Below are 14128 nucleotides of genomic sequence, written 5' to 3'. Positions count from 1 at the left end.
ACAAACTGGACAATGTCTTTCGGAGTATGAGGGTTTCAGACAACAACTCATCTGTTACACGGGCACTTCAATGTATTTTAAACTTATTTGAACTCCAGAAATTTTTTGTGTTCAGTATGCAGCATTCAAAGCGACGTCATCAATTTTCAACACGTTCTGACATCATTTGCTGTTTTTCAGTCATTTACCGATTTGTTTAGAGAGCTGAAGGACCGTGAAATTGAAAATCACTACAAAATTGAACTCTGAAAATGTTAAAACTTGGCATGGTATCATCATTTCAGCCGCATAGCATGTGCGAAAGAGTAGAGAGGGTCACGGCAAAAACTGGACGCACTTCGTGTACAAACTGGACAATGTCTTTCGGAGTATCAGGGTTTCGGACGAGAACTCATCTGTTACATGGGCACTTCAATGTTTTTTAAACTTATTTGAAATCCTGACTTCTTTTGCGTTCAGTACGCAGCATTTAAAGCGGCGTCATCAATTTCCAACACTTTCTGACATCATTTGCTATTTTTCAGTCATTTGCCGATTTGTTTAGAGAGCTAAATGACCGTGAAATTGAAAATCACTACAAAATGAACTATGAAAATGTTGAAACTTGCCATGGTATCATCATTTCACCCGCATAGCATGTGCGGAAGAGTAGGGAGGGTCACGGCAAAAACTGGACGCACTTCGTGTACAAACTGGACAATGTCTTTCGGAATATCAGGGTTTCGGACGAGAACTCATTGATACGTCTCCGTCGTATCTATAGTTTTTGATTGTTCCATGCCAATATTATTCAACTTTCATATACTTTTGGCAACTTTTTATACTATTTTTGGGACTAACATATTGATCCAGTGCCCAGTGCCAGTTCCTGTTTGTTGCATGTTTTTTGTTTCGCAGAATATCCATATCAAACAGAGTCCAAACGGAATAAAAACTGACGGAGATTTTTTTTGGAATATATATGATTTTTGGGAAGAAGAATCCACGCGAGACGATGCTCGAGGGGCCCACGAGGTAGGGGGCGCGTCCTGGGGAGGCAGCCGCGCCCCTGACCCTCGTGGCCATCCCGTAAGGCGGTTGATGCCCTTCTTTCGCCGCAGGAAAGCTAATTTCTGGATAGAGATCATGTCAAAATTTCAGCCCAATCGGAGTTACGGATCTCCGAGAATATAAGAAACGGTGAAAGGGAAGAATCTGAGAACGCAAAAACAGAGAGAGACAGAGAGACAGATCCAATCCCGGAGGGGCTCTCGCCCCTCCCATGCCATGCAGGCCAAGGACCAGAGGGGAAACCCTTCTCCCATCTAGGGAGGAAGTCAAGGAAGAAGAAGAAGGGGGGGCTCTCCCCCTTGCTTCCTGTGGCGCCGGAGTGCCACCGGGGGCCATCATCATCACCGTCATCTTCACCAACAACTTCATTGCCTTCACCACTAACTCTTCCCCTCTCTATGCAGTGGTGTAACCTATCTCTTACCTGCTGTAATCTCTACTCAAACATGGTGCTCAACGCTATATATTATTTCCCTATGATGTATGGCTATCCTATGATGTTTGAGTAGATCCGTTTTGTCCTAATGGCTATTTGATGATCAAGATTGGTTTGAGTTGCATGTTTTATTATTGGTGTTGTCATATGGTGCTCTCCATGTCGCGCAAGCGTGAGGGATCCCCGCTGTAGGGTGTTGCAATACGTTCATGATTCGCTTATAGTGGGTTGCGTGAGTGACTGAAACACAAACCCGAGTAAGTAGGTTGTTTGCGTATGGGATAAAGGGGACTTGATGCTTTAATGCTATGGTTGGGTTTTACCTTAATGAATCTTTAGTAGTTGCAGATGCTTGCTAGAGTTCCAATCATAAGTGCATATGATCCAAATAGAGAAAGTATGTTAGCTTATGCCTCTCCCTCAAATAAAATTGCAATAGTGATTGCCGGTCTAGTTATCGATTGCCTAGGGACAAATAACTTTCTCGTAATAACAGACTCTCTACTAAACCTAACTTAATTGTGTCTTGATCTAAACAGCCCCTACTTTTTATTTACTTGCTCTTTATTATCTTGCATACCTATCCAACAACACCTACAAAGTACTTCTAGTTTTATACTTGTTCTAGGTAAAACGAACATCAAGTGTGCGTAGAGTTGTATCGGTGGTCAATAGAACTTGAGGGAATATTTGTTCTACCTTTAGCTCCTCGTTGGGTTCGACACTCTTACTTATCGAAGGAGGCTACAATTGATCCCCTATACTTGTGGTTATCAAGACCTTTTTCTGGCGCTGTTGCTGGGGAGCAATAGCGTGGGGTGAATATTCTCGTGTGTGCTTGTTTGCTTTATCACTAAGTAATTTTTATTTGTTGTTCTTAGTTGTTCTTTATCTTTAGTTATGGATATGGAACACGAAATACCAAAAAAAAATAGGTGTACTTGCTACTCATGGAGATGGGGAATCTCCTAAAACCCTCGATGCTGGTTATGTGAAAAATATTATGTACTACTTTAATAATCCTGAGAAAACCCCATTCAATTATGTAATGGGAGTAACGTTGGATAAACGTGAATACGTTAGGGATTACCGCTTGACACAAAAAGGGAAACTATTATGGGATCAAATTCATATACTGAATTTGTATGCTAGGTAACTATGCTTGAGATACGATTATACTTGTTGCTCTAAGGTGAAGGCTCCACACCTTCCCTTTTCATGTGAATTTAATGATAATGAAACCTTAGCTTCTTATGCTATTAGTATATATGATTACTATGATGTGGAACAAATAGAAGAATTTGTTGCTTTTAAGGGTGCTTATGAAATTGAATCTATGTTTAAAGAGTTTGAAGATTTTGATGATGTTGTTTATAGACCTGAAAATTTAGCTATCCTGAAATATTGTTATGAGAATTATGAATACAATTACGAAATTAATGCGCGTATTAAGAAAGTCTCCGCTGTCCAAGAAAAGACTAATATTTTGTAGGAGTCTATGGAAGAAGAAATTGATGAAACTGTGAGCTCATTAGATGAAAAAGATGAGGAAGAGAGCGAAGAACAAAAGGAGGAAGAGCGGATCGATCACCCGTGCCCACCTTCTAATGAGAGTAACTCTTCAACGCATACATTGTTTAATTCCCCTTCATGCTTACCGAAGGATGATTGCTATGATGACTGTTATGATTCATTGGATTCTTTTGAAATATTCCTTTTTGATGATGCTTGTGGCCAAGATGCCAATATCAATTATGCTTATGGAGATGAACTTGCTATAGTTCCTTATGTTAAACATGAAATTGTTGCTATTGCACCCACACATGATAGTCCTATTATCCTTTTGAATTCTCCCGACTACACTATATCGGAGAAGTTTGCACTTATTAAGGATTATATTGATGGGTTGCCTTTTACCGTTGCACATGATGATTTTGATGAATATAATATGCATGTGATTGCTGCTCCTACTTACAATTATTATGAGAGAGGAACTATATCTCCACCTCTGTATGTTTCCAATATGACAAAATTGCAAGAAACTGTTTATACTATGCATTGACCTTTACTTTGTGTGCATGAATTGTTCTTTTATGACATGCCGATGCATAGGAAGAGAGTTAGACTTCGTCATTACCGCCCTGTCTCGGTGTGCTGTCCCTCTGTGGCTGCGACGGTGGGCCGCCGGCGCAAGTTCGCGCCTGGGGGGCGGGTCCACCCCGTTGGGCCTGCCTTGGATGTGGATGGGTGGCGGCGAGTTTCGCGTGGTCGTCGGCGTGCGTCATGTTGGTCTCCTGCTGTGGGTCTGTTGGGTCCCGTTGGGTCGGCTGGGGCGGCGCCGCCTTCGGCGCCTGGCTCTCCGGCGGGTCCTCATCCCTGCTCACCCTCTGTTGCGGCCTCCGTCGTTCCGGCGGCGTCGGAGTTGGTGCCAACCCTAGATCTAGGATCGGGGGCGGCGCTGGCTCCCCCGTCTATGGTGCGGGCCCCGTCGGGTGTTGCTGGGCCTGCTGGGCCCGTTTCGGTGTTAGCCTTGGCGTCTCTGTCTGATTCCCCACTCCCTTCTTTGGGTTCTGGGCCGCGGGTGGCCCAGGCCCAGCCCACCCCTCCTGTGCGGCCTTCTATCGAGCCGGGCCTGGCTCGGTCCGGGTATTTATGGGTGCGGAGGGGTGCGGTTCCCCCTTTTCTAGGGTTTCCGGCCTCCTCCTCAAATCTATCTCGTCACCACCTACCCATTCGGCGCTTCGCCAGATCTCCTCCTCCCCCTCCCCTCTCCCTTTCCTTTGCGGCGGTGGCTGCGATGGACCACTTCCGTGCGTCCTCCAGTGAGGCGGTCTCCGGCCAGAAGCGCGGGCGCGATGGCTCCGGCGAGGCGGCTGCCGATCTGGAGTACGAGGCGGCACTCCGTGCTAAGCTTCAGGCCTCTCTCGTCCCGGAGGCGGGGTCGGCGGTGACGACGGCCGGCGCATCTCCCCGCGCCTCTGGTTCGGGCCCGTCTGCGCCTCCCCCCCCCCACGTCTGGTGCCCCGTCGACTGCGGTCGATCCCTAGGAGCTGGCGGCGGCGGTCAGTCGGGCGGGCTCGTTGGGGCCTTCCCAGGCGTCGCCCCCGTTGGGCGCTGCTCCCCGGGGCGGTGCGCCGTTGCGGGCTCCGGTGGCGGCTGGGGGTGGCCCGTCTCGTTTCGTCCCCCGTGGGGCGTCGGGGCCCCCAGTCCGCCGCCCTATTGGCCCTGCAGCCGGGCGGGGGCTGGCTCTGGTCCTGTGGCGTCCGGTGATGGCATCCTCCCTCCTCCTCCTCGTGGATCTGGTTGCAACACTCCCCAATCCCAAGTCTCCAACCCCATTCTCACCTGCTTCGCGTGTCACCGCCCTGGGCATTTCCAATCCCGTTCTGAAAACCCTCCCTTTTGCCTCATCTGCAGAGAAGATGGTCATCTCATGGTGGATTGCCAGAATAGTGTTAAGCCCCCCGCTTTTGTTCACTATGGTACCGGCTTCCCAGGGTGTTCTTTCTTTGCTTTAGATAAGGGGATCCCAGAGGCAGCCCCTATTCCGTCACTTTCCAATATCGGCATAATTTCTGTCCAGGCTAAACACATTTCCTCCCAGACCCTTCTCGATGAACTTCAGTTATGGGATGAGGGCGGGTGGGACTGGCAAATCCGCCAACTTTCTGAGTTTGATTTTGCTGCAACTTTTCCCTCCAAAGAGAGCCTCCGTATGATCTCCTCATGCACTAGCTTCACGCTGCCTCTGAATCAACTTGTGGTCTCGGTCAAAGCTGCGTCCAACGGGTCTAAGGCGATTTCTTATCTGTCTGATGTGTGGGTTCTGGTCAAAGATGTCCCTCCTAGCATGCGCACCACGGCGTTCCTCATGGTTTTCGGGGTGCTTATCGGGAAACCGATCAAAGTGGACCAAGCCTCCCTGGCCATCCTGGGGTCGGCCCGGCTCCGGGTCTAGTGTGTCGACCCCCTGTGCATTCGTGGCTCCATTGATGTTTTTCCTGTGGCTGGTGGTTTTCGGCTCCGGGTGCGGGTGGAGGGGGCCTCGGGTCCGGCGTCGTCTTCCCCTCCTCCCCCCCGGCCTCGGGCAATGGTGACAAAAGCAAGGATGGGGATGGGTGCCCTGACGACTCCATGCATGGGATTGATCCTCGTTTTACTCAGTCTGAGTGGGATGGGCTTTCTCCCGAAGATCAAGATTTGCTCAAGGAGAATGCGCCTGCTGGTAAGGGGGCCCAGGATGCGGCGCCTGGCATGGGTGGAAGGGATGCGGCTTCGGGTGGGGCTAAAGGTACACCTTTCTCGGCAGTGTGCTCCAACCTCCCTGCCCGTCCCGCTTCTCCCTCCTTGTCTGGCATTGAAGATCTCCCCCTGGCTGCCCCTGCTCTATCTAAGAAGAAGAAGTCCTCTGTCAAGAAATACTCCGCCAAGAGCCGTGCTTCAGGTGACTCTAGGCAGTCCGCGGCTGGGCTATGCCGCATGCTTGATGTTGATTTGGGTGCGGCTTCGGGCCCGTCCTCTGATGCGGCTTCTCCCAGTCGCGCTCGTCTTGTTCCTGTGCGCTCGCCTGCGTCTACGGCCCGCAAGAGCGGCCGCGTCTCCAACAGCAGCGAGCGGGTGGTCAATCGGGCGGCTCGGCGTGCTGTGGTTCGGGATCTGCCTCCTTCAGGTTCGTCCCCAGCCCCTCCCCCCTCCCCACGGCTGCCTCTCCTGTGTGTTTAGTTCTTCCTTCTCAAACTGATGATCACTTGCTCAAAATTCTAGATGATGTTGGTATTTGCTTTGATTCTAGCATGGGTTTCCCCTCATCTATTCTTGGTGTTATTAGGGCAAATGAAATTGCCCAGGCTGATATTGCAAAAGCCAAGGAGATTTGGGTGGGTTCGGGCGCCCCTCCGGTTGTGGCCGGTGGGGATGAGGAGGGAGTTGACAGGTGTCAAGCTCCCTCAGTGACTTCTATTCGTGTGACAAGGAAGCGTGCTAAATCCTGCATGGCGCCGAGCAGGTCGAGTCTCCGTATCAAAAACCTATCTTTTAGATGAAGGCCCTATTCTAGAATATTCGTGGTTTCGGCGCTAGGGGGCGCAGGGACCAACTTAAAGACCTGGTCCGATCCGAAAACATAGAATTTATTGGCCTTGTCGAGACTATCAAATCTTCCTTTTCCTCCAACGAATTATCGGCCATTGCTGGGATAGACAGATTCCATTGGAACTATGTGGCCTCGGTTGGGCACTCCGGTGGTCTTCTGCTTGGTGCCAAAAAAGATACTTTCGATTTTGTGGCTTTCGACCATGGCATTTTTTGGGCTAGCATGGTGGTTTCTCTGCGATCCCTCAACTCCTTGTTGGAGATCATGGTGGTTTATGGTCCGGCTGACCACGCGATGTCTCATGCCTTCCTGGATGAGATTAGTATTAAAATTGAATCATGCCAGCTACCCCTCTTGATCGGGGGCGATTTTAACATGCTCCGTTTTCGTTCTAACAAGAGCTCGTCCAACTTCTCTTGGCCCCTGGCTGATGCTTTTAATGCTTTCATTAGGGACACGGCTATTCGTGAGATTCCTAGGGTTGGAGCCCGTTTCACTTGGTCTAACCATCAAAATCCCCCTATTCGCTCTATTCTTGATAGGGTTTTTGTTTGCCCTAGGTGGGATTCTTTATTCCCCCGGGTCAGTCTTAGAGCCCTGGCCTGTGTTGGCTCTGATCATACCCCCTTGATTCTAGATGATGGTTCGCGCCTAGTGGGTTTCCCGAGATTCCAGTTTGATGCTTCATGGCTACAAGTGGAGGGTTTTAATGAGTTGGTGGCTCAAAAGATCCTGTCTTTCCTTTCCTCTACTCGTCGCTCTTTTGGCCCCATGGATGACTGGCATCAATGCTCCTATTTTCTGCGTCGATTCCTCAGAGGCTGGTCTAAAAATCACTACGCTGAGTCAAGGCGTGACAAAGCTAGGTTGGTGGCTCAAATTGGTGTTTTAGATGAACGCGCCGATAGTTCTGGGCTGTCCTCGACTGAATGGAAAACTCGGTATGGTTTAGAAGAGGCGCTACTGGGCATTCATAGGCAAGAGGAATTGTATTGGAAACAGCATGGTACTATCAACTAGACCTTAAAGGGTGACTCTCCTACGTCTTACTTCTTTGCGATTGCTAACGGCAGGCGCCGGAGATGCATTATTGATAGCCTTATGATAGACGGCGTCAGGGTCTCTGACCCCTCGGTGATTATGCGTCACGTGGTTGATTCCTTCTCTAACCTCCTAGCTGATAAACCCATGGTAGGCTTTAATTTGGCCTCGTCCTTTTGGTCTTCTCTGGACCAGCTTTCGTTCGCTGATAATGAGAGTTTGCTGACCCCTCCCACGGAAGAGGAAATTTTCGAGACGATACGCACTGGCAACCCAAATGCGGCCTCTGGGCCTGACGGCTTTTCCATTCCTTTCTTCCGGCAATTCTGGCCTCAGCTAAAGGGCTTAATTATGGCTATATCTCAAGGCTTTTGGTTGGGGACGGTTGACATCTCCAGACTTAACTATGCAGTTCTCACCCTCATCCCTAAAGTCAAAGGTGCTGACTTGATCTCCCAATTAGACCCATTGCTTTGATTAACAATTTTGCTAAGATTCCTGCCAAGGGGATGGCTACTAGGATCTCTCCGATCGCCCATCGGGTTATTAGCCCCTTTCAATCCGCATTCATTAAGGGTAGATTCATTCTGGACGGGGTGCTTTGCCTACATGAGATAATCCATGACCTTCACTGTAAGAAAACCAAGGCTGTGGTCCTTAATCTTGATTTCGAAAAGGCGTATGACTCAGTCAGCTGGAGTTTTCTCCGCCAGGTTCTGTTGGCCAAGGGCTTCGATGGTTCGGTGGTCCACCGCCTGATGCAACTAGTTTCTGGTGGGCACACGGCGGTGGCTGTCAGCCAGACCAGTAATTTCTTTGCGAACGGTAGGGGCCTGAGGGAAGGAGATCCGGCGTCTCCCTTGCTCTTCAATTTTGTGGCTGATGCTTTATCTCACATTCTCTCCCGTGCTGCGGCTGCTGGCCACATCTCACCGGTTAGCTCCCACCTTATTCCTAATGGCATCTCTCACCTTCAGTATGCGGACGACACCATCATTATGGTTGAACTTAATGATAATTCCATCACGAATCTGAAATTTCTTCTCCTCTGCTTTGAAGCCTTGTTGGGCCTTAAAATCAATTTTTCTAAAAGCGAGGTCATGGTGACTGGGGTATCTTCCTCGGAAGCGCAGAAGGTCGCCCATCTCTTGAACTGCTCGCTAGGATCCTTTCCTCTCAAATATTTGGGCCTACCCATCTCCCCGCTTAAGCTTTTGGCCAAAGAGTTTGCTCCGGCTGTGACTAAAGTCGGCAATAGAGTTTTGCCGTGGCGAGGCTGTTATAACTCTCAGGCGGGCAAGGTCGCCCTTACCAACTCCTGCCTTTCCTCTCTCCCGATGTTTCTAATGGGCTTCTATCTTCTGTCTGAAGGGACCCACGCAGGCTTCTATAAGCACAGGGGTGCCTTTTACTGGAACTCCTCCGATAACAAACGGAAATATAGGATGGTCAAGTGGGACCTCATTTGCAGACCTAAGAACATGGGGGGCCTTGGCATCATTAACACCAGAATCATGAATAAGTGCCTTTTGTTAAAATGGTGGTGGAAGATTATGACCCTTGATGATCGTCCTGCTTGGCTTAACCTTCTTAAAGCTAAATACTTTTCCTCCTCGAGCCCTATGTTCGCTTCCTCTTCTGGTGGTTCTCAATTTTGGCGCCAGCTTGTTAGTATTAGACCGATTTTCCGGTCCCTGGTGAAATTCGTTGTTCGTAACGGCAAATCTACGCGGTTTTGGTTAGATTGGTGGGTTGGGGACACTACTCTTGCGGTGGCTCACCCGTATCTGTTTTCGTTTTGTGCTAACCCCGAGATCTCTATCTCTGAGCTCTCGGATCAGGGTTGGGTTTTAGATTTCTGGCGCTCTATTTCCCCTGTGGAGTTGGAAGAATGGCAACGCCTTACTGCCTGCTTCCCCTGCTCTCGGTGGAAGAGGACTCCGTTTTTTGGCCCGACACCTCTTCGGGTCATTTTTCTGTTAAGTCGGCGTATTCGCATCTCATCACTGGTGTTCGCTCTGATAAGTTTAAGCTTATTTGGTCTGCCCGCATACCTCCTAAGATCAAAATCTTTCTTTGGCAAGCTTTTCGTTGCAAACTTCCTGCGGCTGACCAGATTAAAAAGAGGAACGGGCCGGGTTCTGATAGCTTTCAACTGTGCGGCGCCCTAGAGGATACAGAACATATCTTTTTCCAGTGCTCTTTGGCTAAATTCATTTGGACTTGCATTAGGCTTTGGCTGCATGTTTCTTGGAACCCTTCCTCTTTTGAGGATCTTCGGCGATGTATCAATTCTCTAGCAGGTCGGTCTAAGCGGGTTTTCATGGTGGGCTGGGCAGCGATTTGTTGGTCGCTTTGGAATACTAGAAACAAGTTCACTATTGAACACATTTTCCCGGCTAACCCTGTCAGTTGCTTATTTAAAGCTAATGTCTTTTTGCAACAGTGGAAATCATTGACTAAGGATGGGGACCTTGAGGCTTTCGACGATATGCTATCCAAAATGAAATCTACAGCTTCTTCTCTACTGTGGTGGTCCAGGAGGACGGTTTCTTAGGATTTCGTTTGCTTGTTTGGCTGGCCTGCGTGCCATGATAGGCTGGATGCCTTGTACCCATACTTTCTAGTTGTGCGGTGTTAAACTTATGTGGTCTATTCTGGTGGTTGTGACTCTACCTGGTGGCTTTATCTATAAAGTCGGGCTCTCGCCTTTTATCTAAAAAAATATATGTTACCTTGTGCTCACCACTAAATTACAAATTATTGTTAATTAAAATTGGCTTTGATATACCTTGGGATTCGGGTGGATCCATTACTTGAGCACTATATGCCTAGCTTAATGGCTTTAAAGAAAGCGCTGCCAGGGAGATAACCCGGAAGTTTTAGAGATTCATTTATTTCTGTTGAGGGCTTTCATATAGTTTAAAAACAACAAAAATAAAGAGGGGAACCCAAAAATTTTTCTAAAAGAAAAGTGAAAGTGAGAGAGACGAGCATTGTGAAAGTGGGGGCGTCCTTGAACTTTGTTCATGCCCATGGGAACTTTGTGAATCTTAATTACAGAAACCTTTCAACAAAAATAATTATCCCCTTGTACAATTCCATTGTATTATAAAAATAATGTGTCAAGGTTTGCCTTTAGGATGTTTACATTTGCTTGATGATCTGTATGGTGCAGGACAGAAACTTTGGCTGTAGTGCGCGATTTTTCATTTTTAGCTGGAATGTCAAATGGTTCTGATTCTTTTTGCAGTGTCTTCCTATACAAATTTTTTATTTTTCCTAATTTTGGTAGAATTTTTCAATTATCAGAAGTATGGTGAATGTTCAAATTATTACAGACTGTTCTATTTTAGACAGATTCTGTTTTTGATGCATAGTTTGCTTGTTTTGATGAAACTATCGATTCATATTAGTGGATTAAGCCATGAAAAAGTTATATTACAGTATACACAATGCAAAAACAAAATATGAATTGGTTTGCAATAGTACTTAGAGTAGTGATTTGCTTTATTATACTAACAGATCTTACCGAGTTTTCTGTTGAAGTTTTGTGTTGATGAAGTGTTCGGTGATTGAGAAGGTTTCGATGTGAGAAGAAGGAAGAGAGGAAAGAGCTCAAGCTTGGGGATGCCCGAGGCACCCCAAGTAAATATTCAAGGAAACTCAAGCATCTAAGCTTGGGGATGCTGAGAAGGCATCCCCTCTTTCTTCAACAAATATCGGTATGTTTTCAGATTCGTTTCATTCATGCGATATGTGCAATCTTGGAGCGTCTTTTGCTTTAGTTTTCACTTTTCTTTTATGCACCATGCTGGTATGAGATAGTCCTTGGTTGATTTATAGAATTCTCTATGCACTTCACTTATATTCTTTGAGTATGGCTTTATAGAATGCTTCATGTGCTTCACTTATATCATTTGAAGTTTGGATTGCATGTTTCTCTTTACATAGACAACCGCCATTTGTAGAATGCTCTTTTGCTTCACTTATATTTGTTAGAGCGTGGGCATATCTTTTATAGAAAGAATTAAACTCTCTTGCTTCACTTATATCTATTTAGAGAGATGACAGGAACTGGTCATTCACATGGTTAGTCATAAAATCCTACATAAACTTATAGATCACTGAATATGATATGTTTAATTCCTTGCAATAGTTTTGCGATATAAAGATGGTGATATTAGAGTCATGCTAGTGGGTAGTTGTGGATTGTAAAAATACGTGTGTTGAAGTTTGTGATTCCCGTAGCATGCACGTATGGTGAACCGTTATGTGATGAAGTCGGAGCATGATTTATTTATTGACTGTCTTCCTTATGAGTGGCAGTCGGGGACGAGCGATGGTCTTTTCCTACCAATCTATCCCCCTAGGAGCATGCGCGTAGTACTTTGTTTCGATAACTAATAGATTTTTGCAATAAGTATGTGAGTTCTTTATGACTAATGTTGAGTCCATGGATTATACGCTCTCTCACCCTTCCACCATTGCTAGCCTCTCTAGTACCATGCAACTTTCGCCGGTACCATAAACCCACCATATACCTTCCTCAAAACAGCCACCATACCTACCTATCATGGCATTTCCATAGCCATTCCGAGATATATTGCCATGCAACTTCCATCATCATCATATACATGACTTGAGCATTCATTGTCATATTGCTTTGCATGACCATAAGATAGCTAGCATGATGTTTCATGGCACATCCCGGTACACCGCCGGAGGCATTCATATAGAGTCATATCTTTGTTCTAGTATCGAGTTGTAATATTGAGTTGTAAGTAAATAAAAGTGTGATGATCATCATTATTAGAGCATTGCCCCAGTGAGGAAAGGATGATGGAGACTATGATTCCCCCACAAGTCAGGATAAGACTCCGGACTTTAAAAATAAATAAAAGAGGCCAAAGAAGCCCAAATAAAAAAAGGCCAAAGAAGCTCACCAAAAAAACAAAAAAATGAGAGAAAAAGAGAGAAGGGGCAATGTTACTATCCTTTTACCACACTTGTGCTTCAAAGTAGCACCTTGTTCTTCATATGGAAAGTCTCTTGAGTTATCACTTTCATATACTAGTGGGAATTTTTATTATAGAACTTGCCTTGTATGTTCCGATGATGGGCTTCCTCAAATGCCCAAGGTCTTCATGAACAAGCAAGTTGGATGCACACCCACTTAGTTTCAGTTTGAGCTTTCATACACTTATATCTCTAGTGAATTCGTTGCATGGCAATCCCTACTCACTCACATTGATATCTATTGATGGGCATCTCCATAGCCCGTTGATACACCTAGTTGATGTGAGACTATCTTCTCCTTTTGTCTTCTCCACAACCACCATTCTATTCCACCTATAGTGCTATGTCCATGGCTCACGCTCATGTATTGCGTGAAAGCTGAAAAGGTTTGAGAACGTCAAAAGTATGAAACAATTGCTTGGCTTGTCATCGGGGTTGTGCATGATGTGAGTATTTTGTGTGGTGAAGATGGAGCATAGCCAGACTATATGATTTTGTAGGGATAACTTTCTTTGGCCTTGTTATTTTGAAAAGACATGATTGCTTTATTAGTGGGCTTGAAGTATTATTGTTTTTATGTCAAATGATAGACTATTGCTTTGAATCACTCGTGTCTTAATATTCATGCCATGATTAGATATGTGATCAAGATTATGCTATGTAGCATTCCACATAAAAAATTATCTTTTTTATCATTTACCTACTCGAGGACGAGCAGGAATTAAGCTTGGGGATGCTGATACGTCTCCATCGTATCTATAATTTTTGATTGTTCCATGCCAATATTATTCAACTTTCATATACTTTTGGCAACTTTTTATACTATTTTTGGGACTAACATATTGATTCAGTGCCCAGTGCCAGTTCCTGTTTGTTGCATGTTTTTTGTTTTGCAGAATATCCATATCAAATGGAGTCCAAACGGAATAAAAACTGATGGAGATTTTTTTGGAATATATATGATTTTTGGGAAGAAGAATCCACGCGAGACGATGCTCGAGGGGCCCACGAGGTAGGGGGCACGCCCTGGGGAGGCAGGTGCGCCCCTGACCCTCGTGGCCACCCCGTAAGGCGGTTGATGCCCTTCTTTCGCCGCAAGAAAGCTAATTTCCGGATAGATACTGTGTCAAAATTTCAGCCCAATCGGAGTTACGGATCTCCGGGAATATAAGAACGGTGAAAGGGAAGAATCTGAGAACGCAGAAACAGAGAGAGACAGAGAGACAGATCCAATCTCGGAGGGGATCTCGCCCCTCCCATGCCATGGAGGCCAAGGACCAGAGGGGAAACACTTCTCCCATCTAGGGAGGAGGTCAAGGAAGAAGAAGAAGAAGAAGGTGGGGGGCTCTCCCCCTTGCTTCCAGTGGCGCCGGAGTGCCACCGGGGGCCATCATCATCACCGTCAGCTTCACCAACAACTTCATCGCCTTCACCACCAACTCTTCCCCCCTCTATGCAGCGGTGTAACCTCTCTCTTACCCGTTGTAATC

Source organism: Triticum aestivum, chromosome 7A (genome assembly GCF_018294505.1).
Source record: "Triticum aestivum cultivar Chinese Spring chromosome 7A, IWGSC CS RefSeq v2.1, whole genome shotgun sequence".
In the NCBI taxonomy this organism is placed as follows: Eukaryota; Viridiplantae; Streptophyta; class Magnoliopsida; order Poales; family Poaceae; genus Triticum; species Triticum aestivum.
This window is presented reverse-complemented; position numbering follows the sequence as displayed.